Source organism: Protopterus annectens, chromosome 4.part0 (assembly GCF_019279795.1).
Source record: "Protopterus annectens isolate FY-2018-M chromosome 4.part0, PAN1.0, whole genome shotgun sequence".
NCBI lineage: Eukaryota > Metazoa > Chordata > Ceratodontiformes > Protopteridae > Protopterus > Protopterus annectens.
Genome location: NC_056733.1, coordinates 867,590,156 through 867,613,843, shown reverse-complemented (window position 1 = coordinate 867,613,843; position 23,688 = coordinate 867,590,156). Strand labels below are relative to the sequence as shown.

The following is a 23,688-nucleotide window of genomic DNA, read 5'->3' as shown; positions in this document are numbered from 1 at the left end:
CGTCAACATGGCATCTACGGGGGGACCCTTGCTCCAGTGGGATCTGTCCGCAGGGGGCTCAGAATTCGATCGGGGCATTTGGGAACTGGCTCCACAATGTTCGGCTCCTTCCACTCCCTGGTGGTAATAAGGTCCACCAGGGGGTCAGCCGGAGGGGACACCCAAGAGGTAGACGGTCCTGCTTCGAATGCCTCCAGGAACACGGACTCGTCGGAGGAAGCCTTGGGGACAGACCACCCCCCCTAATCCTGAGCATTTCCATGATGTCTCCAAAGGAGACATCTTCGGGGGGTAACCTACGGGAGCCTTCCCCTTCATCCAAGTCCGTGCCTTATGTTAAGGACTCTGGGGAGTCCACGTGTCTCCTCTTACACTTGTGCTTATGAGGCACATCCTCGGGGGGGCTGTCCGAGGAGGTCTCACCAGCAACGACCTGTTCCAAGGGAACGACCTGAGACATCGAAGCAGGCTGTCCCTGAGGCCGGGTGATGGAAGCCTGACTCAGCCGAGAGGGAGTGCGGGGTGGAGTCGAAGCAAGGGCCGGGGTGTCCGGATGCCCTCAACAGAGCCCTCTCCACTGCATCGAAGGCCGAGGGGGAGTTGCTCTCTCTGGGATCCGAAAGTCAACTCCCACTCGGATCCGATGGAGGGATTGGAACCGGAGCAGAGACCATCGGATCCGAAGGACCCCGTGTGCTCCGACCCGGATGGAGCCGAAGGCACACAGAATCCCACGGATCCGAAGCTCGACCCACGGCTCCGAGAGCTCGGATCTGACAAGGAAGGACCCGACAGACTCGAGGGCAGAGCTGGATCCGAAGTACCCAGTACTGTCGGCGCCGACCCACCCCCGGCTCTAATGCTGCTCGGCTCCATACACTCCGAACCCAAAAAGCGGGTCGGAGAAGGAGCTATCAGGGCAAAAAAAGGGGCATGAGCACCTCCCATCTGTAGCTGGGCCTGGATGAACCTTCGCATCATCCGGTCCAAGTCTGCATCCGAAAGGCTGTAGGTAGATCTCGATGAGGCCACCGAGGCGGGCTGGGAGTGCCGCCTCGATGACCTCGACGGAGATCGGGTCTCCTCCTCCTCAGGTCCCGAAGAAAAGCAGGGGGATCGGAGCCGAGGAGGAGGAGACCTGGAAGCCGTGGAGGGAGAAGCCCGCTTAGCTGGGGGGGCCGAAGCGGAGACCTCGGCCCGCCGCTTGTGGTGCTTCTCCCTCCTTTTCTCCCTCCTGGCCTCCCTCTCCTCTGGCGCTTTAGTGGGAGTTTGAGTCCCGGCCGGGGGGAGGGAGGCAGGAGTGGCCGCCTCCGAGGGCTGGGGTGGTGCCATGGGAGTACCGGAGGCCGAAGCCGGATCCGGGGGCAAAAGTCCCGCCAAGATCAGCTTTGACCTATGGTCTTTCAGTGCCCTGGGGTTGAACCCCGCACAAACAGAACACCCAGAGGAGAGGTGTTCAACCCCAAGGCACCGAACACACCAAGTGTAGCTATCTGCCGGTGAAAGCTTATGGCCACACTCGGTGCACTTTGATAAAATAGGCTTTGGGGCCCCCGACATAGGTTTTTTTTTTTTAAACAAAAAAAAAGATTTAAAACTATGACTAAACTACCTCTCACAGACCAGGCCCCAACACACAACAGTCCGCACACACACTACGCACCAGCGAAAGAGGGGGAGGAATTGCACTAAAAGGGAACCTAACCACACGCAAATAGTTAATTATAAATAAAAAGTGAAAAATATGGATTTTTTTTTTAACAAAAAGTTGTCACTTAACTACCACACGCCAGGAGCTCAGGAATCTAGAAGCGTACGCAAGAGCGGCAAACTAGATCTGAGGTCAGTCAGGGTTGGCAGGGGATTATGGGTAAGGGGAGGAGCTAGGAGCTCGGATCTCTAAGCTATGAAATAAGTTGCCGGCTCGGATCCAAGTTCGGATCCAAGACTCAAAGGTTGCTGACAAATGAAGTACCTACTTCAGATCAATTAGGCAAGGGCTTTAGACACTATGGAAACAGCGCTGATTGTTTTGAGTTGCAGGGCTGTTTCTCTTTTAGTTTGTTAGACTTGTTATACAATTCTGCCTTTTAGAGCATGTATTCAGGTCTGCTTGGGGTATCAATGGCTAGGTGAAAATAAAAAGCTGTAACCTTTGCTTTCAGCCAGTTTTCCCAGCTAGGTATCTGGCTTAAGGGTATGGTCGGTTGGAGCTTATAATTAACAATGATAGACTGCCATCTAGTGGCCAAAGAGAGTAACAATACCTCAGGTCAGGTTAATTCGCCCCAAGTAGATAAGCAATAAAACAGCTGCGGAATACTGCCTGTCCAGGCGTGTGTGCAGCCAGAAAGTGTTACAAAAGTTAGAATACACAGTAATAAACCATAGGCAATCACCTACACTATAATTCCTGAGAGGTGTAAGTCCTTTAGTTAGCAGGGTGGGAGACGCTGATTTCCAGAACACGTAGGTGTCCAAGACGCTGGGTAGGAGCAGACAAGGAATGGGGCTGCCCTGTTTTGCAGGAGGGTGTTTAGGCTGTAAGTGGGGGAAAAGAAGTAAGTACACACTACAGGTAGGGTGATTAGAAAGACACAGGAAAACTTGAGAAGAGCTGGATGCGAGCGGTGTCTGTGAGGTGGAAGAGTAAGCTGGGAGAGTAGAGAAAATAGGGGAGTAGGACTGTAAAACTCAGATAAAAACCACCACCACGCAGTAGGCTAGCAGTATGAAAACTTACAGCTAGTATTGGGAAAATAATGGGATTTTAAGGTGGAAGAGGGAAAGATTCAGAGCAGATGAACAAGGCTAGCTCTTATGCAAACTTTAGCTTACACAATTACTATCACAGGACAGCCAGAATACAGCGTATCATTTCTCAAGTACATTTCATGCATGTGAGCAGCTCCGTAGGAGATGCAGACTCCTAATCATTAAACACTTCACTATAGTATAGCCAGAATACAGAGTATCACTTCTCATGTATATTTCACGCACGTGAGCAGCTTCGTAGGAGATGCAGACACCTAATCACTAAACAATTCACTATATACTGTCCTGATTACACTTTTAAAAGCAGATATCAACCACACAATATAGGGACAGAACTATACTACATAATTGACAGAGATACTATCAATACAGTGTTTTAGTCAACATTAAAGCAAGTTTTAGCTACTATTGGCAGTGTTACGAGCAACACAAGTATGGTTAGGCAGTTCTGCACATGTTGACTGAAATAGTCTCATAACTATCAGTTACATTAAAGCTACACCACAGCAGTAATCTTAAGCACTTACTGGCAGGCACACGCCGCAAGGGACCGGGGAGATGTCCGTGCTGAGGAAAGGAGATTTAAAAATGGCGCCACAGTAGTGGGCGTATACTTATAGATTCCTGTTAGGTAAGGAGTGGGGGAGGGTGCAACATGTGTGCTGAGGGGGGTAGTATGGCCAGCTCCTGGAGCAGGGCAAGCCCAGCCTAAGGAGGTAGGAGATTAAGAAACAATCAGGCAAGGGTTTTAGACACTATGGAAACAGCACTGATTGTTTTGAGTTGCAGGACCGTTTCTTACACTTTTAGTTTGTTAGACTTGCTATACAAGTCTGCCTTTTAGTGTGTTTATTCAGGTCTGCTTGGGGCATAAATGGCTAGGTGAAAATAAAAAGCTGTAACCTTTGTTTTCAGCCTGTTTTCCCATAGGGTTGCCACCTTTTCAAATGGCCAAAGTGGGACATTTTTGGTACAAACATCAGATTTTACAGGCTGACATACCCACAGCCAGTACAAAAGATAGAACTTAACTTTTTTGCCTAAATAAAAACTTATTCTTGTAGCATTTTAGTTGCTTATTCTGTTTCTTATAACATTTAGGTATTTTAGATACAGAATAACTGTTTTATGCAACTATTACATAAAATATAGGAAATAATTTTGTCCTAAAATCTCAGGACATTTGCCATTTTTACAATTTTTTGTCAGGACACAACTGCCCAAAGAGTGTCCCTCGCAAAGTGGGACAGGTGGTAACCCTATTTTCCCAGCTAGGTATCGATCGGTAGGAGCTTATAATTAACAATAAAAGACTGCCATCTAGTGGCCAAAGAGAGTAACAACACCTCAAGTCAGGTTAATTCGCCCCAAGTAGATGAGCAATAAAATGGCCGGGAAAAACTGCCTGTCTGGGCATGTGTGCAGCCAGAAAGTGTTACAAAAGGTAGAATAAACAGCAATAAACCATATGCAATCACCTACACTATAATTCCCGAGAAAGGCAAGCCCTTTAGTCAGGGTGGGAAACGCTGATTGCTAGAACACGTAGGTGTCCAAGATGCTGGACAGGAGCAGACAAGGAATGGGCTGCCCTGTTTTGCAGGAGGGTGTTTAGGACTATAATTCCTGTTACCTCTTTCATTCCCATCACACTTCCAACATTTGCTGTCTACCTCAGGAAAAATACTTTGTGGAGTCTAATTGGGCTATAAAAAAACCTGTGCAAACACCTCCAAGCAAAGATCCTAAATCTTCTAGACTTTGCTGCATATTTGGGAGACATACATATATCCCCCCACTGTTTCTTTGTGAACTGCTTATCCAATCTCTCTTCCCAATCCTTTATAACCCTCTGTGATTTATTCTTATACCAATTATGCAATATTTTATATGCTCTACTAATTATTCCTTTCTTAACGCCAACTTCTTTTCTAGATTCTACTAAAAACTCTACTAGTGCTGGTATTTCATTTAGGAACTCCCTATTTCTTTCTCTTTGCCTATACTCCAATATCAATCCGTGATATGGAAGGCAGTTTCTAACCTGCAATCCAAATAAGTTCTTTACGCCTTCCCATTCTATTCCCTTTCCCTCTCTCTAGTTATTTGCTCCCAAAACCTTGGTTCCTTAGCCATTTTTTCCAATAAATTCCAGCCTCCTCTTGCCTATTATAGGTTCACAGCTGTTTACTAGGCTAATGATCACAAGGGCATTTTTAAGCCTACCCATGCAACCCAAGTCTCTGACAAGTTCTGACACCCTTGATAAGTGTAAGCATGGGCCTGGGAGATTAATCATTTACATGTTACCTGTGATCATTAGACACATAGTTGCCAAACCAGGGATGAATTTCCGGTTTCCAATCCAGTTGTCCAAGCTGCACTTGAATTGGGTTATGGAGGAACTCTGCTTCACATTGATGGGGAACCTGTTCCACAGATGGGGTAGTCTCTGGGATACATACCTATTTCCCCAGTAGGTCCTATTTATATCACAGGCAAGACTTAAGTCTTTAGATTGGGTAATTTTGGTCCTGTTTGGTTCGTGGCTATACAGGAGGTCCATTAGAGTGGGGTCTGACAACGCCCTGTATGTCAGGCATAGCTCTTCCCTCAAAAACTTGGGACACAGGTAGACAGTGGGCTCACCTTCGATAATCACATCGCCACAACAGTCAAGAAATCTTTCTATGTGGCACACCTCATCAGTGGGCTTTTCATCCAGAAAAAAGGAGGTCATTGTTCCACTGTACTCATCCCTCAGACTCATTATAGAATACAATGCCCAGTTTGGTATGTACCTCTCAAGACATCTGTAAACAACTGGAAAGGCCGCAGAAATACCTCACTAAAAGAATCACAGGCCTAAAACAGATGCCCTATGCTGACCCTCTAAAAAAAAAACCCCAGCTACACTCTGTCGCATGTCATCTACTCAGAGGCGATCTCTGCTTAACAGACAAGGCCATGTCAAACCCAAAGCTGTTGGACATGCTACACTTAAATAAATCCCAATCCCTCAGAGCCACATGCTCCAGGGATCTAAACTTTGTCATCACAATGAACAAAACATGCTGGAGGGATAAGTTCCTGATCCAGAGACTCCCCAGACTCTGGAATAGATTGCCCATACATGTCAAGCAGAGCGCCTATTCGGCCCTCTTCAAAAGGAACCTTGATGATTGGATGGGAGATAAGAAATTCACCCCAGGGATCATGTCAGTTGCCCTGCTAGACAGGGGTCCAGGGAAGTAAATATTGTGGGAAGAAATATCCAGGGAATTGTTATGGCTAGGCTTGTATAGGCCCTAGGGCAAATAGCCTAGTACCAACCTATGAACCTATAAAACCTGTAGAAGACAGATAGGGCCTTGAGGCGGTCTGAACAGGACATTTTATTTACGCCCTGTATTCTTTCAGTGAGGAACCTCTGTGGACATTCCAACTGTTAGATATGCGTGGTTAGGTGTACTCAATGATAGGTCTGATGAATGCCGAATACACTGGAACAATGACTTCCTTGGACTTAGATGCCATATCTTTGTTTATAAGTTGCGCAACATAGAATAATTTCCTCACCATTGTAGACACATGATGGTCAAAGGCTAGATTACTATCTGTGTGTGTCCCTAAGTCCATGACTACTGGGTCAACTCTAAGGGGTGTGTTGTCAATACGATAGTTACCAAGGATGGATGACGTCCCAAAGGATACTATTATACATTTCTTGATATTTAGTTTTAGTCCATGGCTCCGACACCAGTTGTTTGTTTGTGTCAGCCCTCCTGGAGAACATCTGTGTCAGTGTGAGATTCCATAACAGCTTCTAATTTGCAAATCATCTGCACATTTAGTCAGCCAGAGACAACTGACATTGGCCTTGACTTGTGATAAGTAAATGCCAAAAAAGAGCATTCCAAGGACTGATCCTTGAGGGCTCCATTTGTGACTGTCCTCTATGTAGAGGTGGACTCCCCAATTCTAACTTCCTGGGTCCTGTCTGTGAGCCAGCTGGCTATCCATCAGGTAACATACAGGTCTGTACCTAACTTCTTGAGTTTGTCAACAATGCCCGAGTTGGGTATCGTGTCAAATTCCTTGCCCAGGTCAAGGTAGGCAGTGTGAACAATTTTGCCCTCATCCATTGCTTTGTTGACCTCCTCACAGAAGTCCACCAGGCTGAGTAGGCATGATCTCCCCTTGACCAGACCAAACCAAACTGGGTTGGGTCCAGTGTCTGCAGGTTTACTACATCTCTACTGATCATCTCCATGATAATTCTTTCCATGGCTATGCATATAAAACTAGCGAGACTTATGGGTCTGTAGATGGCCCATCTTTGTGCAGAGGGATGACTGTTGCCTTTCTCCATTCATGAGGCACAAAGCCTGTTTGCAGGCTACACTTAAATTGTAATTCCAGAGGCCCCGATAGGTCATGTTTCATGCTACTTAGAAGGCATCCTGGTATACTGTATATTGTTTGTATTCCTAATTGCAGTCATCCCTATCGGCATAACCTCCATTCCTATGTTGGTTTAATTCTTAGAATACTTTCTGCCATTTTATAGATATAATATTCTATATGATTAATGTTATTCTCCTTAAATGTCTGCATTCAAAATCCCAGTCTCTCCCCTGTTTCATCATCATCTCTTTCCAATCTGAATTATAGGTGTCTGCTTGGGCTATGTATAGGAGCCCTAAATGTGTAGCTCTGGGATTACCCGATTTGAAAGGTATTTCAATCTGCCCTGTTCTAATGGAAGAATAAGCTTATCCCACTTGACTCTTACAGTCTTCCCCTCCCAGATAAAATTTTTCAGCTCTTTATTAATTGCTATCCACAACTTATTCTCTGGTTGATAAAAATATGTCTGATCTGTGCACAACACTAAAGGGACTAAAAACATTTTAACTGCTTTATCTTACTATCGATGCCCATATAACAGAGCTTCAGTTTTTCTGCATCTTTTGTTTAATCTCTTCCTATATATTCTTAGCTGCCACACCAGAATCATTTTTAATCAAGACTCCTAAATACCTCATTATCATGTCCGCATAAATACGGATATTGCTGAACCAATTCATGTGTGGGTACATAATTTACCGCTACTGCCTTTGTTTTAGCTTCATTAACTTTGCATCTCAATATGTTTCACAACACTGCAATGTCCCTTTCTGGTTTTGTCAGGTATAAAATATCATCTGCAAATACAGCCAGCTTTTCTTGAGTGTCATACCAATTATATCCTTGGATTTCCGAGTTCCTTATTTTCTTTGCCAGTGGTTCTAAACATAATACAAACAACAATGGGGAGAGAGAGGACACCCATGCCTGGTTCCTCTGCTCAAGCAGAAAATATCAGAGAGGACCCCACCACTTTAATTTTCATCTCTGACCCCTCATACATCCTCCTAATCAACCTTATAATTTTATCAAAGAATGTAAATGCTTCCATTGTTTTACTCAAAGTCTCAGCTTACTCTGTCAAATGCTTTCTCTGCATCCAGACCCACCAGCCAGGGAATTGTTATAGCTACGCTTGCATAGGCCCTAGGGCCGATAGCCTAGTACCAACCTATGAACAGCAGTGGTATTTTCGTGCATTCTGCTTCCCTCTGATCATTGATGTTCTGTTAATGTTGTCAAATGTTTGTCTCCCCTCCACAAAACCACAATGATCCATATCTATCAATTTTGGCATCACTTTTGTCATTCTTTTAGCCAGTTAAGACAAACACTTTATAATCCTGGTATATTATTGAAATGGGCCAGTATTGTAGCTGGATCTTTACCCTCTTTAGGTATTACAGCTATCACTGCTTTCTTCGAGGATACTGGTAACCTCATAAAATACTGTTAAAACCTTTCAGATCAGTTTTTCCCCCTCCTAGCTTCCAGACTTCCACAGGGATACCATCTATTCCTGGGGACTTTCCTGTACCTCGGTTATACATCACCATTTTTTTATGATCTCCTCCTATCTTAACAGTTAGTAATTGAGCCTCACCTACCTCTACCCTTGGCATACTTAGCTCTTTCATAAGCATTTCCACCAGAGTCCTTTCTTGATTTCCACATGTCTCTGCTTTATACAGACTTTCAAAGAATTTCCGACATATTTCTAACACTTCTATCCCTTATCTTCCTTGTTATAGGCCCCCTAAGCTTGGTAACAACGCTTTCTACTTTCTCTTGCCCGAGTCCTTGTGCTAAAAGTTTTTGTGCTCTAGAGTTAATCAAAAAACAGTTCCTTAACAGCATTCTTTCCAAACTCATGCATATTATCGAGTTTATTTTCTGTTACTATTCTGCAGTTGCTCCTCTTCTTGTTCTGACAAATTCCCTTTATTTTGCAATACTTTAACATTTGTCAGTCCCTCTAAATAATTCATGCTACTTCTTAACCATATTTGCCTTTCTTTTATTTCCACCCTATTTTTAAACTCCACTTTAATTTTATCCCACTCCCTAGCTATATTTTCAGAAGACATTTTTATCTTCTCTAATAGCTCCTGAATAATTTCCACTACCCATTCCTTAAATTCCTTCTCTTTTGAACAGATAAGTGGGAAAGTGCCAGTCTCTCTCTTTTCCATAACCCTGTGTTTTTATTTTAGTTATTATTGGCACCTTGGCGTTCGTGAAAATCTACTGCCAATCATTAGCGGACCGGAGTTTCACTGTGGCGAAACCTAACCAGGAAAAGCCGAAAGACAAACAAATTAGAACGTGATCTTAAATAGTTATCGGGTGCATATCAAGACTTTCAATTAAATGCACATGTTGCTGTGAAATGTAAATTCTGCCTAGCACAGTTTTTGTGCTTGGGGAATAATACGTAAATTCACTCTGAACTCCTAGTACTGAATTCCCATCTTCCATGCCAAATACTTTCATAAATTTCTTTAACAATCTACCCTCCCTTGTTATATTTTCCCTTCTGGGCCCCGCAGACACATCTTCACTGGTGCAAATCAAATTCCAGTCCCACCTATATTAATATTCCTGCTGAAAGCTGATTATTTCTCTCAGAATTTCCCTAACCACCACTACAACAGTTTTCAGTGGAATATAAATACATAGCCCCTTTAGTACTATAAATCTACCATTACTGTCTTTGTTTCATCCTCTTCTATCACTAATGGAGCTTCTCTTGCAATTAATATAAGTACTCCCCTCCGTGCCTTTGCCCCAGGTATTCTGCTGAATAACCATCCTGAAAACCTTTCTCTATCAAATTCAAATGTTCAGTTCTTTCCAGGTGTATTTCCTGTAGCACAGCTAGTTCTATTTTACATTTTTAATACAGTTCACCACTCTTTCTTTTTTGTATTTATCTGTGAGGCCCTTAATGTTTAAAGACATTCAGAAAGCATCATAATCCCGAAAAATTATTACTCTCACCTTTTATGTAGAACAGCTTTTTTTTAAATGTATAGTTCCTGCTTTTGTGTTACATGCATGTACTGTTTTGGCAGGTTAATCCTTTATACGGTAATCCTTTATACGGTTTCTTGTCATCTCCATTTGAGCCTATACATCACATCTTACAAAAAAAAGAAGTTATGTACTCACCATAACGTTCCATGTGTGTTGCCCATTTCATCTTCATTCTGTACTGGTTGGGTTTGGAACCAATCCGCGGTTCCGACTCAACCTTATACAAAAGCTCGAGGCTTTCTACTAGCTCGTGGCTGATGCTCTAGGAAACTCCCCAAATCTTGCTTGCTGGTACAATAACAGGTACATACAAACTAATTGCTAAGAGCTATGAAGAGGGTCAGAGAATATTAGTCACCAATTAAATCCACTCGGTCCTCCAAGAGCTAATGGCTGGGAGAAGGAGGGTGGGATGTAAGAATGAAGGTGAGATGGACAACAAACATGGAACATTATGGTGAGTACATAACTTCTTTATGTGATGTTGTCCTATCTCACCTTCATTCTATACTGGTTGGGACAGCGTCCCTAGCACCATCTTTCTTAGGTGGCTCAAGGGAGAATATTCTTCAGAACAGGACCCAAAAAAGGCCCTGTCCCTAGAGACCAAATCAACTTTGTAATGAGTAATAAAGGTATGAGGCCTTGCCCATGATGCTGCAGCAGAAATTGTATCAATTGGCAGTTTCGCCAGAAAGACGGAAGGGTTTGCTACACCTCTTGTAGAATAATCTTTTACTTTGTTGTGAAGTTTTTGTTCTGCAATTTGTAGGTAAATTAATACAATCTGATAGCCATCTGGAAAGTATGACCTTAGTAAGTGGAGCACCCTTCTTGTAGTCTGAGAAGGATGCAAACAATTTGTCAGTCTTTCTAAAGTCCTTCATTCTATGCAAGTAGAAACGTAATTGTCTATGTACATCTAGTTGACGTAGCATACATTCTGCCTTATTGCCATAGTTGGGAAAGAAAACTGGTAAGACTATGGACTGGTTTAAGTTAGATTCTGAACATACTTCTGGTAGAAAGGACAGGTTTGTTCATAGAGACACTCCGTCTTTATGGAAAAGCATATAGGGGGAGTTTGCAGACAATGCTTGTAACTCTGAAACTCTCTTAGCTGAAGTGATAGCTATTAAGAGAATTGTCTTCCAAGTTAAAAATTTCAGATCACAGGATGATGCAGGTTCAAAAGGGGGAAGAATCAAATGAGATAAGACAACATTCAGGTCCCATGGAGCTAGGGGTGCTTTGATGGCAGGTCTTAATAAAACAGTACCCCTCAGGAACGCATTGCAAAGTCTGTGGGACATCACATTCGGCCCTGATTCACCTATATGGAAGTTTGAAATCACTGCTAATTGAACTCAACAGTAGCTGCAGCTGCACCCTCATGAAACAACTTTGCCAAGAACTCTAGTATGAAAGATATAGGGGCAGAGAAAGGGTGAATATGATTATTCAAGGCCCAAGAGGAAAACCTCTTCCATTTGCTGATATACAATTTTCTCACTGAAGCCTTATGAGACAAAATCAAGATATGCTTCACTGAAGAGGAAAGATCAGGTAGCCTGGCTATGTCTGGAATCACAGCAGCCAAGCTGTCAACTTGTGGGTTTGAAGGGATGGGTGGAGCATTCCTGATGCATGAGTCAGGAGGTCTGGAACTGTGTCCAGAACCTACTGCTCCTCCTGGAGATGAGGCCAAAGGAAGGGGAGCCAGATTTGATGAGGCCAGTAAGGGGAGACAAGTATCAAGGTCCTTCCCAAATCTCTGGCTTTCTGAAGAACTTTGGGTATCAACAGGAAGGGAGGGAAGGTGTAGTGGAGACCCGGGGGCCAATCATGTACAAGTGCATTCCTTGGTGAGTCCCCTGGAGGGGGGAATTAGGGCAAGACAGCTGCTGCATTTGGCATTCATGGACATGGCAAAAAGATTGCAGCAAGGCTGGCCCCATTTGCGAGAAATAATTTCTGCTATCTCTGGTTTTAGGGACCATTTGTGAGGCATCAGAATCACCCTGCTGAGTTTGTCCACTATCATGTTGGATTTCCCCGGGATGTGCATTGCTATCAGAATGCATTGGGAGGATGTCGCCCATTGCCATACTCTCAGGGTCTCTCGACAAAGGGGGTAAGACCTGGTTCCTCCTGGTTTATTTATATACCACACGACCGACAATGTTGTCTATTTGTATTGCAATAGTTCCTAATGGAAGAGAGTCTTGGAATGCTTGCAACGCTAAAAGCACTGCTCTTATCTTTAGAGCATCGATGTGCAAATGAGCCTCGTGTTCCTGCCAAGTGCCTTGGACTGTCCTTCCCCGATAATGTCCCCCTCCAGCCTATCTGAGAAGCGTCCGTGGTCACTGTGGCTAAAGGCTGTGGGAGAACAAAGTGTCAAACCTAAAGTCACCTGACTGGAGTGAAGCCACCAACAAAAGTCTTTCCTGCAAGATTCTATTACCATAATTTGGTGGGACATGGGCAGTTCCTGCATGGATCACTGCATGAACAGCAGCCACTGTAGAATCCTCATGTGGAGCCGCGCCGATGGAATCAAGTCTACCGCTTTCAAGACTGTTCTTGCTTGAACCTTCCTCTTGAAAATTAGGTTTATGACCTGATGCTGAAAAACTTGTACTCTTTTTGGGGGAAGCTTTGCCATCACTTTTGTACCATTTAAGTCTGCTCCTATAAAAACGATATGTTGAGATGTCAATAAGGCAGATTTTAATTTATTGTAATCCCTAGATGAGAGCAGAGCTTTAGTGTGGGACAGATGAGGACGCTTTTATTAGTAGATGCTCGGTAGATGCAGTTAGGAGTCAATCGTCTTAAGTACGGAATCACTCAGAATCCTAAGTGTCTCAAGTGAGCAGTGACTACTGCCATTCACTTGAACACTCTGGGGGCTGTAGTGAGACCAAAGGGCAGAGCTCGAAACCAGCTGAAAGCGCAAATGACTCCTGGATCACCTGTCCATCTTTATGTGGTAGTATGCATCCTGGAGGGCTATACAGCACATCCAATCGGCTTTTCCCAGAAAAGGGAGTATCGAATGCATTACCATCCGGAACTTTGATTTTCTGACAGACTTGTTTAATTTACTGAGATCCAGGATGGGTCTCCAGTCCCCTGTTTTCTTTGGAACAAAAATCTAGACCAAGTTGCGGATCCTATTTGGTCTGCAGGGACTGTTTGGATGACTCTTTCTAGCAACTTTTGTATTTCTAGAGTTGCCTGTTCCCTCTGACTGAGTGGAACATCCGGGATTTTTTTTTATGTTTGAGATGGGGAAGGAAAAGGGTATGGAGTAACCTCTGGATACGATGCTTTGTACCCACTCGTCTTTTGTTATTTTTTGCCAGGCTTCTGGGTACAAAGATAATTGAACTCCAACTGCCTCCAGAGATGGACAGACGGGCCTCCTTTCAAGAGCGCTGGAAGGGCTTACCAAGGAAAGATTCCTTGTTGCCTTGATTTTGTGGACCCCCTCTGCCACATGGTCGGCATCTTCCATTCCTGCTTCCTCCTCTGCCCCAGGGGGAAGAATCATCATGTGTGTCCTGGAAAGCTCTCTGGGATCTTCAGAACCACATTTTTCCTCCCTTTTGACCCTTTGAGTAAGGTCTAGAAGGTAGGGAAAAATGGACTCCTACGGCAGAGAGAGAGTTTTTCCTTCTTGTTCACACCTGGTTAGTGCGTCTGACTTTAGGCCCAAACAAGGATGAGCCATCGAAGGGGGTATTAACAAATGAAGATTTGAAGGGCTCCACAAAGTCACACAGGCGCATCCAGGAATGTCTCCTTAGGGAAATTCCTGAACCTGCTGCCCTACTCGCTCCATCAGCTGCATAAGAAATTAGTCTCACGGAGGAGTTTACCACTAAATTCAAGGTGGACAGATGAGAGGAAACTTTTATTGCTACCCCTTCAGCTACTGAACCCTGGAGAGTACCTCCTAGCTCCTTCAGGAGATCTCTCTGAAGTCTGGTAAAATGGGTCGCTAAAGAAAAGATGCGTTTTCCATAGTTGTCTATCATATGAGACTCTTTGTTCGGCAGAGGGACAGATGAGGACGTCTCTGACGGTTCCTTTTTAGTGGCCATCGCCACCACCACAGCATCTACTAAGACACCCTTTGTAAGGAAGTTTTTGTCAGTAGGGGATGTTTGTTATAAACTTATTTGGCCTTCCCGGAACAGGCTCCACTCAGTCTGGAGACTCCCACGCCTTTTGGCAAACTAGGTCCATCGGTTCATCAAAAGGTGGAGACACCCAAGTGGCGGAAGGACGAGACCCAAAAGCCTTCAGGTACACAGACTCCTCCTCAGAAGGTCTGAAGGGCTGCCAGCCACCCCTCTGCTTAAGTATTTCTAGGATGTCTGCAAAGGAGACATCCTCAGAAGGTGACCATGGGGATCCTTCTGACTCATCAAGATCTGTGTCAGAAGTGACTGACTCCTCCGGGAAGTCTAAATGCTTCCTCTTACATAATCTCTTATGAGGGATCTCTTCAGAAGGGTATTCTGGAGAGGGGTTCACCCAATGGAGCATCCTGAGGCCTAGGGTCTCCACGTGTCAGAGGATGCAGTGGTGCAGAGACAGACACCGGGGCCTTTGTGGGAAGAATGCCTGGAGCCGAGAGTGGAACTGTCTGTGGAATGATAACACTCTCATCACCTAGAAAGCCACTCGACTCTGATCCAAGGTAGCTCCCAGATCCGAAGAACCAGAAGACATCCCCGGAACTAAGGGAGTTGGCTCCAAGGCCAATGTAGGAGCAGAGTTCACCCGTGCTGAAGCCCCGAGAGACAAGTTCATATCAGACAATTGTCTGATACGACTTTTCTCCCCGGACCCGACCGGACTCCTCAAATTCAGAAGGAACCAAGGATGTTGGGGCAGTAGTCAGAATCAAAGATCCTGGAATAGGTCTCTGTTTCAATGGTTCCACTACAAGTTCCAGACATTATGGATCCAAAGTCCAGGATCAGATCGGAGGAGGAATGGAAGGTGACAGGGTAGGCTGGGTCAGTTCCAAAACCCTCTGGGTCATATCCGACAAAAGTTTTGCAAGCACCATTGTCCTCAAAAGTCTCTGCACCATGTAATCCACACCATCATCTGAAAGGCTCCTGGAGGACTGAGTTGAGGGGGCAGGAGATCTGGAAGCTTGCAGATTTGGAGATCTCAACGTTGGAGAAAATGGTTTCAGTTCTGGGAACTGGCTCTGAACTTGAAACACCAATGGTTCTGACACTGAAGGAGATGAGGTGGAAGGTTTCTCGGCACCAACAGGCTTCGGGTCCAATGAAGTCGTCTTTGGAAACTTTTTAGTTGGCTCAGACTGAGCCTCTGATGAAGATGATGATCTTTTACCGGATCTTTCAGATGGGGAAGGGGTCTGTTTGGAAGGATTCTGACCTTCTCCTAAAGCTTCTGAAAAGAGAGTTTTTAATAACCCCCCCCCCAAGGATAAACTTATTCTTGAATTTAAGAAGAACCCTGTGGTTAAAAGAATAGCAAATGGCACAGGATTCTTGAAGGTGTACTGCTCCAAGGCAGTAAAACTCACACAATATGATAGTCAGTCATGGACATTTTTTGACTGCATTTTGTACACTTCTTACACCCTAAGGGTTTAACATCTTAACTGTCTGCACACACAACCTAGCAGAAAGAAAACTGGCACAGCAGAAAAACAACACGTGGTATTATATATATATATATATATATATATATATATATATATATATATCTAGATCTATGGAGTTACTTCATATGGTCGACATTTCAGAATGTCGACATTCATATGGCCGAGACCATACGATCAACAATCGAAATGTCGACCATAGAATAAAAAATAAACACAAAAAATGTACCTTTGTGCTGCTAGCAGGGGGGCTACACCCCCCCAAACTTAAATATACCAACTCCGAGATCGCACTACAGTGTGTAAGATAGAAATCTTTCCATTTTGCACTGTACGGAGATGCCGGTTCCGCATGGTTGACATTTCGAATGTCGATCCTATGGTCTTGGCCATATGAATGTCGACATTCCGAAATATATATATATATATATATATATATATATATATAATATGTATGTATATATATATATATATATGTGTGTGTGTGTGTATATATATATATATATATATATATATATATATATATATATATATATATATATATATATATAAACACACTAAGGGAAAAGCCCTGTAACTTAAACAAGCTAACTTAATTAAAGATGAAACCAACAAGCTTGACAGGAATTATCTGAAACACACACCAAGGGTAAAGGCCCTCTAATTCAAATGGTCCAAGAAGCCCTCTAACTTAAGTGAACTAGCTTAATTAAAGACAAAATAACAGAAATTAAACAGCTCTCTAATAAACGAGCTTAACAAGAATTATTTTATACACACACGCTAAAGTTAAAAATGTACTTAAGCTGGGATAGGAAAGGAAAGGCCTTGAGAAATAACGATGGCCAGCAATCAAACAATAAAGGCAGCGAGCACAGCAAATACTGCTAAAAGGGTAACTACTAACTAACTCCAAAGAAAAAAAAAGCATTATTATCTACTATAGACAATTAGAAAGATTTTACTCAGCCAGTATGAAGCACTCGATCTTGTTTTAGTGGCAAAGGAGATCTGGGGAGTTTCCTATAGCATCATGGGGATAGAGTATCAGCCATGAGACAGTAGAAGGCCTCAATCTTTTGTAGAAGGCCGAGTTGGAACAGAGGATCAGTTCCGAACCCAACCAGTACAGAATGAAGTCGAGATAGGACAACATTGCATCTTTTTGTTTTATTGAAAACCCTACAAAAAAATTTACAAGCACCCCCCACAATAACACCTAAAACCTATTAACTTAACAATACACAAAACTATGTACATCTTCAAATATGGAAGTTTTACTCTCCTAAAAGGAACAAATGTTCCAAGCTGACAGCCACACAGACAGACCTGAGATGACCTAAAACAAAGTTTATCCATGCTAAGCCGCATGGTAAAGCCTTTGGTTCTATTAAGTGCTGTCTGGCTTTGTCTCATCTTTATAGCTCTCACAGCTGGGAAAACACGAATGTTTTCAGAAAACATTTTCTCCAAGCCATTTCACTTTATCAGATTGTCTGCTAGAGACATGAGAACCAGACAAAAAACTGTTTACTAGAAAAAAGCCTTATAATATTCTTTTTTATTTACTTGCTTCCTCTTAAAACTTGCTCATTCCCCTATGCAAGAAAGAGAAAAAATACATTTTCTTTTGTCAAGCTCTTTTAAACCAGACTTTTTAATTTTTTTACACTGCAGTGCCTACACTTCTTAAAACTGAACAAGGAGAAAGAGAGAAGGGAGAAAGGAAAAAAATTAAAAAAGGAGTACCTTTTTACATTAGTATCCCCATTACACTTAAAAATAACTGAAAAAACTACTTTATAACATGCAACAAAAATCATGCACTATTAAAATAGTACTATTAAAAAAATTGTTTTACTTACAGCTAACTTTCTACCTCTTCTTCCTCTCTCCTGAGTATTTTTCCAAACATTAATGACATGAAGTAGGGCATATGCTTTAGAGTCCCATACAAGTTCAACAAAGTCCAAGAAATTCCAATATTTCCAGATTTTTTGTTCTATTCCTGTTCATCTCAATCTCCCAAACCCTGTCTCTGCTTCATTTCCAACGTACTTTCAAATCTTCTAGTAAACTCTTGATTTTTTCCCCTCTCAAGCATTTTCTGTTGAAATACTAGAAACGTTCTCACAGGCACAATCTCCCTGTGGTCTTTTATTAGCAGAAGAACAAGAAGCAGAATCTCCTTCTGCTTACTTTTTGCTGGACAAAATTTTGTATTTCTTCCTTAGCACGTACTTCATCAAAAAACGATTTTGTTCCTTCAGAGAAAATATTTTTAAAATATCTGGGTACAGCAGTGTGAACTCACACCTGCTTCTCAACATTCCTTGAATAACGGAATAAAAATTATCCTCTTCTGCCAGGTGTACAATGAGTAGTCATTCTCCACAAACACTGTGCCGTCTCCCATTTTCAGTACTTGTCCTTCTGTCACAGTTCTGTCAGAATCAACTCCTTTTGCTGATAAGATTGCATCTTTACTATTAAATGTCTACTTTGTTTTCACACAGCAAGGCTTGGAACATACACACGATGCGCCATTTCAATTAACAAATCCTGTTGTGGAATACCAGTCCAATCACTTATTTGTCCTTTCATAAAATGAATAGTCTGTTCCTTACAGCCTCTCAGGTACAGCAGAAAATCTCAGGTTTTCCCTACGTGCTCTGTCCTCTCATTCTATTTTTTTAAACTTTGCCTTGTGCAGTCTCATATTCAGCCAGCCTTTTCTTCATTTTGACCTCTGAGTTTTGCAGTTTTATCACCTTATCTAAATATGTGTTTAAAGCTTCTTCCATTTTTTTCCAACATTTTCATAGGTAGGTACTAGGCTATCGGCCCTAGGGCCTATACAAGCCCAGCCAAACCATTTTATTGTTTGAGTTGATATACTCCATCAGTGTTTCATTTATTTTAGTCAGGTCTGTGTACAGTTGGTGTATACTTTTCTCTAGGTTATTGAGGTCATGTCTGGAGCTTGCACTACTTTTCACTGAACTGTAGTACTTTTCCCAGTCAGTGTTTTTTCATAGCCTTTTCCAGATGATTTTCCTTCAGGTCCTTTGTATTTCTTTTTTCTGGAATCCAGGCAGTGCGCTTACTAGCCAGTTACTGAAATTTATCTAGAAATCTAAATCCACTGGCTTTCTCTACTAAGTTTTTGTTTTCACACTGGGAGAGCTAGAATTAAGCTGTTACACAATTACACAATGTGCTGCCATTTTGGAAGTCCAGTGATCAATACTCCTTTTTGTTATGCACTTATTAACTGCTGGTAATGGGTGATCCCAAGTGACAAACTTCATTCGCTAGAATGACTTGCAGTTCATGTTTCCAATGGTTCTCAGCTACTCCCATACCTTTCACTGTACAGGCTCTGTCATGAGTGTATCAGGGTCTATATTATATAGCCGAAAACTTAAATTATTGAGCGCTCACATGAGCAAATATGCAGATACTTGAAATCGCTATTGTGGGGGGCTGCTCCCCACCCCCCCACTAAATATATATTCCAACTCCGAGATCGCACTACAGTGAGAAAAGAGCAAATATCCCGATCTCCACTGTACTGCAATCCAAAAAAGAATATCTAATATCTGCATTTTTGCTCATGTGAACAATCGAGATTTTAAGTTTTCGGTGATCTAAAGTAGACCCGTGTACCACACCTAGCAACAAGATGCTATTCTGTATCCAGTTCTGTTTTACAAAACCTACATCTTTCTGTTGCTCCACATGTCCAATGGACTTTGTAAACCAAGCTATATATAGTATCACTATTCTGGGTCACCATTATTAGTCTTTCATCTTTTAATTTCACTTCACCTCTCTAACCATTCCTGCATCAAATCTTGGTCAACATAAGGTAGGAAATCTCTGTACTTGCCTTTATATTTGCGGATTTTACACTTTTTTGCCCTTCTCATCTGATCATTTCCTTATGTTTTCTTTTGCTTCTTAGCACATTCAGTTGTCATCTGACTCTTGTCTACTTCTGGTTTGATTTACATTCACTTTTGATACCAAAACGCTAGTGCTAAACTAAGCAAAGATGTTATCTTTGACTTGTCCTCATGCTCTAAAATTTTCACTATGTTTGGCTATGATGAGATCAGCAGACATGCATGCAGTTCCATGACTGCAGATCTGTACATGTGGTCAATTTTCTAGGAAGCTCATACCTCAGACAGAGGAATATATTACTTTAGTACACGTGGATTTTTATATATCATTTGGTAAACATGAATAGTTTTTCTTGTTTTTGTGTCCAAATGATCCAGTGCTTTTTAGGTCCAGTTAATCACATCAAAACTGTTAAATCAGAACAGAAACAGCAAGCTGATTTATAGATTGGACTTTACGCCTAGATTTTAAGGCAGTTTCAGTACTAGTTTTAGTCTCCTAAAGTATTACTTACTGAGCTTTACTCTGTTTATGTTTTATTGCCAATCCTTCAACTATTCCCAAATACTTATACACTTCCACCTGCACAAGTTCCTTTATATCTCGTTCCTGTCCCAAGTTCTTTCGTTCGTGCTGTATCTTTCATTTTTAAATACTGCTTTTGCACATTTATCAAAGCCAAATGTCACTCTAGCATCATATGAGAAAGTTTTAACCATTTGTAGTTCTGCTTTCAACTCCTCACCTGATGAACTATACAGTTTTAAGTCATCCACAAAAAGTAGATGAGAATTCTTTAAACACGGTGAGTTTCTGGAAGACGAACTATAGCTATAGCCTAGTCTGTTAAGTAAAGGGAAAGACAAAACAGCAGCAGTGACAAAGAATCACACTGGAATATCCCCCCTTTGAATTTTTATCCCCAAGATAATAATTTGTTCTTTGTTGTGTCTTAACTGCTAGTGATCTGTCACTTTTACATGGCCACTGTTGTGTAATTGATCGCTATAGGGTATCATACATATGTAAGCATCCCTTTAACCATGAAATGGGAGATGCTGCCAAATGCTTTCTTTTAATCTGTCCAAGCCATGCATACTTCTCAATCTCTAAGCCCAAGAAATCTGGACAAAGCCTAAAATAACAAGGGACAAAGGCCAACAAAGAGAGACAGATTTTAAATATTGCTCTTATAAACTTAGAAAGTTTCTAGACTAAACAGGATATGTGTTACTGTGACGGTGGGAGGTACTGCCATCTGTGCAAAAGAGAATAGGGCAGTGCATATTTGACATATGCCAACATAGCTAGCTAGGGTTTGAAGCAGTTTTGTGTCACTTGGCTATCACACTGACTTGTACAAGACACGTGTTAAAAAATGTATCAACAGTCTTATTATAGTTAATTAAATGTTTATATTTAAACAAAGAATTCTAGAATGGCAGAGTAGAACTTTTTCAAATTGTTCTATAGCTTTCAGATACTGCAAGAGATCTTAGAAAAACTGAGTGTGCATTGTACCAGAGCCAGGTGATCAAATCTGATGTCATTCCATAACCGGCACTGAGAGGATGGAACTCTTATGTTTTGTTTTCTTTGGAACCTGATATAAAGAACTATAACAGCTATCACAGTTAGAAGTTAGAAGCTCATTACTTTGCCTTGTGGAAGTAAGCATCTAATCTTGCCTTACTTTATTAAGTTAGCTAGGGGACAGTTATTCTTTAGACACTCAGGAAAAACAGTGAGATTAGTTAAAGTATTGCTTTTCTGCATCTGTTTAAATCTGTCCAACTGTGTTATTTTTATTTCTCCTGTGACTAAATCTCTGGTGTTTATTTACTTAAATATTTAGTATCCTCATGTTTTCTATTTTATTTATTATTAAATATTTTTATACCTTTCATTGTGGCTGGTCTTTTGAAATCCACGGTGGTGCAGCGGTAGCGTTGTTGCCTCACAGCAAGAGGTTCTCCCGTTAGATTCTCAGCTAGTGTGCGGGGACTGCCTTCTGTGTGAAGTCTGCATGTCCTCCCCGTGGGTCGAGTGGCGTTCCAAAAGACATGCGTGAATGGGCGTGCCTTCGTTGAAGGTTGGGCGTCGAACTGGCAACTCGGCACCGTGAAAATCTACGGCCAATCATTAGCAGACCGGAGTTCCGCTGTGGCTACCCCTAACCGGGAAAAGCCGAAAGACAACAATATTGTGGCTGGTCTTTTAGAGAATACTTTTAACATCTTGAGAGTACTTGTACTTATTTTAATGACGCCTTGACCAATCAGAAAAGCCTTGGTACTTTGGTTACACTCTAAAATTTATATTAGTACTGTTTTACTCACTATAATTGGAAACCCTTATAAGAGCCTGAGAGTGGTTAACTGATGGCAGCGTGGTTACCTTACAGTCTGGGCAGAAGGGGGTACAGCTAGTAAATTTTTAACAGCCTTTCCCAGCAGTGTGTGTATGTGAAAAGCAAATTCCCAGTTGTGGGTGTGTCACCTACTTGGAACTGGGACACAGTTCTCCAAAGCAAGTCTTGTTTAGGATTTGGAGAGACAGAGTCCAGTCCCAGGTCTGGAACCTGTTCCCTATGTGCTCTTGGGGGAAACTGTGCTTAATGCAGAGAGCTGCATTTGAAAATACTGTGTTAACCCATTCCTGTTCTTCGTGACCATCTCTCACCAGTGTCACTGGTGAGGACTGAGGCTCCTTGATTACTGGACCAGTGTATAGAGGCAGTCACAGTTACCATACATTTCTGAAAGGCTACAAAGTCTAAAACTGAAATGTATGGCATTATTTAGTGACTTCATTTTTCAGTGATTTGCCAGAAAACCACAAACTGTATGAGGAACAGACCAAAAATATGCATAAATCTGGATACTGAGAGGTATGATGCCATACTTAGATTTTCCTCCTTTTTACAATTTTGTTTTATGGCTTTATTTAGCAACAGATGATCTTTGGTTCCATATGCCTTTCCTTTATCATTTTGTTCTACTGCCATAACTGATTTTTATTCCCTAAATGACTATAAACTCAGTTTGCATCAATTCCAGTACATATGAGTAACTTGTATACTGTCAGAAGACAAGTTATTGGCCTATGGCTCTTAGGATAGTTTTCAATTTCATTCTTAAGGAGGAGTATCATTTTTCCTGTTGTTAACTAGGCTACTGTCTTTTTGGGATGTGCATATAATAGTTCTTACTCAGGGCTAAATCTTTGTGTAAAGATGTTACTTTGTCCGTCAGATGACATCTTTTTCTTACATTGCATTTTGTTTTGCTTTTTAACAGCTAGGGTCAGTTAGAAAAGAATTATTTTGCAGACAGTGAATAACATCCAGCTACTTAGTGGGAGGAGTTGAGAAATAGTATTCCTCATTTAACTACAAATATTTAACACAAATATTTACGTGGCATCTTTTTTTAGCCATAGTCCTTGTTTGACTTGCTATTCTCTGCCTGACTACTGCTGATCTCTGTCTGCATTTGATTTTTCCCATCCCACCCATACTCCCTTCTTGGTGGCTTTCGAGTTACCATCCCCCAATATAAATCTGACTTTGGAAACTCCTCCTAGTCCCATCTCATCAGCTCATTCTACTGAGCACAGAGATCAGCTGGGCAGGCCCTCACCCTTAGTCTCTTAAACTTGAATTATCTTTTGTATCTTCCCTTTCCCCTTATTAAAAAAATCAGATTTCATGAAGCTGCATTCATTGTATTTGTGCTTCTTCCTACTTTATTTAGTTTTTGCTGCTGCTTCTTAAAGTGCTCAGTCACATTTAATTTGCTGTATTTATTACTGCTTGTTAGTAGCCTGATTACATTGAAACTGTTACTCTAAGCCTCTTGGTTTTGATTTAAACACTTGGGCTCCAAACCAGTTATTTC

General features: G+C 42.1%; 1 protein-coding gene across 1 annotated transcript in view; it reads right to left on the bottom strand.

Moving 5' to 3' along the window:
- Window positions 1-23,688, bottom strand: part of SPECC1L (sperm antigen with calponin homology and coiled-coil domains 1 like) — a 2,326,126-nt gene that overhangs the window by 1,387,128 nt on the left and 915,310 nt on the right. The gene's annotated exons all lie outside the window — the stretch shown is intronic.